The 5,312-nt window shown below is 39.5% G+C and overlaps 1 pseudogene; it reads right to left on the bottom strand.

The window, feature by feature from the left end:
- Nucleotides 1–709: 709 nt before the first annotated feature.
- On the bottom strand, nucleotides 710–3,071 carry LOC119055560 (acidic leucine-rich nuclear phosphoprotein 32 family member E-like; annotated as a pseudogene).
- Nucleotides 3,072–5,312: the final 2,241 nt, after the last annotated feature.

Here is a 5,312-nt window from a genome sequence, read left to right as displayed (position 1 = left end):
CAACCCAAGCATGTGCCCTGACTGGGACCCGAACCCATAAGTCTTTGGTTTGCAGGTCAGTGCTTAATCCACTGAGCCATGCCAGCCAGGGCATCGGAAATAAAATTGTATTAGTCCCCTAGCTTAAAAGTTTTCAGAAACCTTCCCCAAAGCCATGAACTATATTGTTGACTAGAACCTTAAGTATTCTGCTCTTCTTTTCAAGTTACTCATGTGACAAATAAATACCCCAAAACCCTTAGCAAAAAGAAAAAACTCATTGCCTTGAAACTAAAGATCTCTGGGTTACCTGTAAAAAATAACCAATTTATTCAAGAGACTATTTCTATTTCATAAACCAGCTGACTGTGATTTCAGTTAATTCATAAACATCTTTAAAACCTTATGAAAGAAATGCACCATACTATGCCTGTGTGAAAGCCACCATGTTTTCATTATGGACCAAAAATGACTAATACAGTGACCTTGTATTAGAAAAATTAAAATTCCATGTAAACTGCTAGGGACTTTCACAATGGGGTCAATGAAAGTTTTTCTCTACATACAATATCATTAACAGACTAGTAATTCTTATTTGGAATGAAAAGGCAAAACTAGTAAAGCCACACTTCTCCTATTAAAAGTTATACATTATCTTCTTTAGGGATTGCTATTATCCATGAAGAAACAAAGGAAGATGTGATCACTCTATTATTGCACTGCCAGAAATTTAGGAATCTGGTCTTAGGGTGATGTAGTCACCTTCTTTATCACCTTCAGCGTCTAGTTTCTGTTTTTCCCCTTGAAGACTTCTCCTCCTCCTTCTTTTTATCCTTGTTTCTTTTCTCCAGCACAGTCTTCATCCTGAATTTCCTCTCTCATTAAGTATGAGAGGCCCACTTCCTCTTCTCCCTCTCCAAATTCTGAGCCTGATTCATCTTCATCCTCATCCCCTTCTTCCTCTTCCTCTTCCTTATATCCTTCAGATGGTCCGGCTTCCTCTTCCTTTTCATAGTCTCCATCTCCATTTTTATCATCCTCCATGCGCGAGTTTGGTGTTTCATTATCTCCCCGATCACATCCATTTGCTGCAGCAATTCAAAAACAACTCTCTCTAGAGTTGTGTTCTCGTAGTTACACAAGTCAAGACTTTTCAATTTTTTAAGATTGCGTAGAACTTGTAGGGCACTGACATCTTTGATTTCATTTGTACTCAGACCGAAGTGGGTGAGATTAGTACATTTCTCTGCTAGGATTTACAACCCTCTAGAAATTTTATTGTTACTAAGTTTCAAGTTTTGAAGTGTATTTAAGTTGGAAAGCTGGGCCAGTGAACTTAGTTCCACATTAGCCACACTCAGAAAGTCTAGTTTTTTTAAAGGTATCATTCAGGCCCTCAATTTTGCCATGGACACACAATGGCAATTATTGAGCCTAATTGTGTGACCTCCTTCCAGGCTCTGTTAAGGAACAGAGTTAATCCAGGTTAATCCTCCAGGTTAATCCTCTTGCTCATCTCCATGTCCTCCTCCTGTTCTGCTTCTACTCTGCTTGGTTACCCTGATCTGTCTTTCCCACTAGCCTCAACCCTCAAATTGTAAAAGATTCAGAAATACACGAAAAGAAACACAAATATAAACACCCACCACCACCAGCAGATAGGTGAGGGAGAGAAAGAAGAGACTAGCAAATGGGGTCCAAGGAGCTGGGACTCTAACTTGGCTGCCGATACTTCTGTGCCCTCATGCTGGCACACACTCACCTGCACATACATACACAACTGCAGTTCCCTCCTCTTCAATGGCTGCTGAAAGAGTCATGAGCAGATTTTTTTTTTACATGCTGGGTTGGAGGTATTTAGCATGTTTTCTAAAAATAGAGAAGGGAAATTCCATCTTTCTGATACCTCTGGGCTCTGGAGCACACTTCCAAATCACGCTGCCTCCTACCAGGGCTCTGTCCTCTCAGTGTTACCTTCCTTTATCCCTCTCCTAACCCCTGTGTCAAATTAAACTTTAGGAATTATCACTTTCAAGCTTTTACTGCCCTAGGCACAAAAACTCCTTTGGTTACACATATCTTGGCAACCAAGATCTTCTGTGATCAGATCTCTACCTTCTTTTCTATACCAATATACCAAGAATGAAATTTTACATTGTTTCTTTTTTCCCCCCACACTCAATCAATTTTTTAAAGAGATAGGGAAAGACATGTAAGACTGCTGTGAGGGCAAAGGCAGGCTTCAGACTGTGGAGCCAGAATTAGACCATGAAACAAAACTTAGGATGGAAAGAAAAACCCAAATCTGACAGGGCATGCAACCAAGCCATAAACTTCAACTGACAAATTTCAAGGGTGGGGATCAGCCCTAGTAAAGGCTGAAGAAGAGACATGATGAAATGAAGAGTCAAGAGAGGTTCCCGGGGCCCTCAGAGCACTGCCGTTGCATTTTAAAGTCTTCTCAGGTAAAATGCATATATGTGGACATTTGTTAAGGTATCAAAAAATGTAAGTCTTATGTTGTGATGCGTGAAGAAAGATACAGAAGAGGACAGAAGAAGAGAAGCAGAGGTGGGGGAAGAGAGAGAGAGAGAGAAAGACCAAAAACAGAAGAAAAAAGACTGTACAGGTGCTTATGTTATTTCAACTTAGTGTTTTTGGGTTCCTTTGAGTATATTCCCAGAAGTGGGATCAGTAGCTCAAAAGGAAGACCACTTTTTAATTTTTGAGGTGTTTTTTTGCTGCTTTCCACAGAGGCTGCACCAAATACTATATGATTTCACTCATATGAGGAATCTAATGAACAAACTAAACTCACAACCGAAATAGAGACAGGCCCATAGGTAGAGAACAGGATGACAGCAAAGAGAGGAGGGGAGGGGTAGAGGGACTGAGCAAAAAGGAAAGAAAAACTCATGGACATGGACAACAGTGTGGTGATTGTGGGGGACAGGGTATAAGGGTACTAAATGGTAATGGAAAAATCCATACAAACTAAAAAATAAAAATGAATAAAGACCAGAATTTCTGTCACCCTCTTACCCAGAAAGGATTTCTGTCTCAGAGGTGGCTATAATGAAAATTGCAGACATCGGCATTTAAATACACTTTTTAAATGCCCGGTTCTTCAGATTGTAAGAACATTATAGCTAGATGAAAGATGATTTTTATCATCTTCTTATATGTCAAATTCCTTTGAGCTATTTACAGCATTCAAAAAGAATATTGACAGATCAGCAAAAATGAAAGGGCGTTTTCATCACCTTGAGAAATGGCGATCAAAGGAATTGTGCCAACCAATTCAAATACGATCGACGCCTCTGTTTCCTTTCTTTTCTGTCATAAACTGTGACGAAAAAGAATTAAGTTATTATTTTCAAAGCCAGCCTCATCTTGATAATGTCATATAAAAAAGCAATTTGGATCACATGAGTTTAAATCCACCATGTGGTGAATTACACTGATATAATTTTATGAAGGCGATGTTAATCATATTTGAAATTCATGGCAGTCTGTCTAGTCGCTGGGTACAGTTTAGAACAAAGCAATTGGCATTGGTTAGGCTTAGAATGCTTTCACGTTTGTAGAAAGATATGTAGAAACAAAATTCAATTGAGATACCACCTTAAGAATAAATATCCTTAGTTAAAGCCATTTGTAATAAAGTATATTTTCTCCCCTAACATACCCATTTCCTCACCTCAAAAAAAGGCCAGTGTTTCCAGCTGCCTTGGAAATTTGCATACATAAAAACAGGAGTACATTTTCTCTGTCTGCTGCCCAGCACATATAAATTTAGCATTCTGATTTATGGACTGTGGATAGCTTAGGAAGGCACATAGGTTTGGCACATGCTGGAGTGTGAAAAAATTGGGAGCATGGACATATCTTGACCTTTTGCAATTCCTGAGCCATTGATTAAAAACTGCCAGAACCTCAGTGAGCAGACACAAAGCCAAATGAGACACCCAAGGGTCTTGAAGTGAACTCTGTGTGCATGCTTGCTTCTTTCATCTCATCCGAGGGCCATCTACTCTGCTCTTCTCTCGTCTGTACTGACTACCCAGTCCTCTTTTGACCGTATGGGAGCCACAACCCCAATAGTTATCAGAATTTTTGTTACTCACAGAGTTGAATGTTCAAGTGAGTTACCCCCTGTATTGAGTCTATTCTGAGATAATAACTAGGTTAGTCCCCTAACATACCAGCTGGCACACCTGAAATAAAGCATGTCTCACCTGTAATCCACTTGCCAAGTCTATAGGACGCAGCAGAGGGGGCAGAAGGTAGGAAGACCTTTGCAGGAGTCCATGTGAGAGCTGAGAGCTGTGGTCACAGGATGGATGGGCGGGTGTCAAGGGAGGAATCTGATTTTTCTTCCCCTGGCTTTACCTATGTTTTAACTGAGCGAGAAAGCAAGGAGTATGTATCATCAGAGAATGAAGCTGGAAGGGAAGGCTTTGGGCTTGAACAATAGAGAAAAAGGGTGAGACACAGTGGGCAGCTGAAGAGAAAAAGACCATAAAGTTGTGAGTGGCCCAGGGACTTACAATATAGCTGCCTGGAGGTATTAGGATGGATTCCTGATTCATGATCATAAGCTTGAATTAGGTTTAATCATTGTGTTTGCAAGTTTTCCCCCAATTATTTCAGCATCAGAGGATTAAATTCTTTACAGTCAGAAAAACAGTGTTTGTGAGTGTGGGTGTGTGTGTGTGTTTTTTTTAAGAAGGAGGATGGGTAAAGTAAAATAGGGAGACAATTAAAAAAAAATATTTACACCTTTTCATCATAGTGCCACAGTGTTCCTCTAGCATTAATAATTCATTTTCTTTGTCTAAGTCATGCATTTTATAGCTATGTATTTTGTGGTTACCTAATTTATATGCTTTATAATTAAAGTAAGCAATTATATTTTACTTGGAAGGCAGCCACACTAAAAAAACCCTGTATTTTTAAAGAAAGTAAAAAATTCAAAAAGCATGAAATTTGGCCTGTAAACATCCAAAACTACATCCACAGTGTTGCGCAGTTATGATATTATTGATGAGCTTTTGTTAAAAAAATATCATGAACATGATTTAAAAAAAAGAATTGGTCAGAGGACCATAAAAATATACTTGCCTATGTACACACGTTCTCTAGTAGAAACATTGTTACAGTGATAAACTCATCCTTAGGTTGACTAGACATATTTTACCCCCTAAAGCCGACTAGTACTTTGAGCTCCAAGGAAGGGAGAGACTGCAGTTTCCTGGATGCAAAGCAGCAGGACGAACGGTCATCCCTGCTGCAGAAATGCCCAGGGGACAGCTCCAGAAGCAAAGGCAAAG

This window comes from Artibeus jamaicensis, unplaced genomic scaffold (genome assembly GCF_021234435.1).
Source record: "Artibeus jamaicensis isolate MK-2021 breed Jamaican fruit bat unplaced genomic scaffold, CSHL_Jam_final contig_384, whole genome shotgun sequence".
In the NCBI taxonomy this organism is placed as follows: Eukaryota; Metazoa; Chordata; class Mammalia; order Chiroptera; family Phyllostomidae; genus Artibeus; species Artibeus jamaicensis.
Note: the sequence above shows the minus strand (reverse complement) of the source record. Positions and strands in the feature narration are given on the sequence as shown.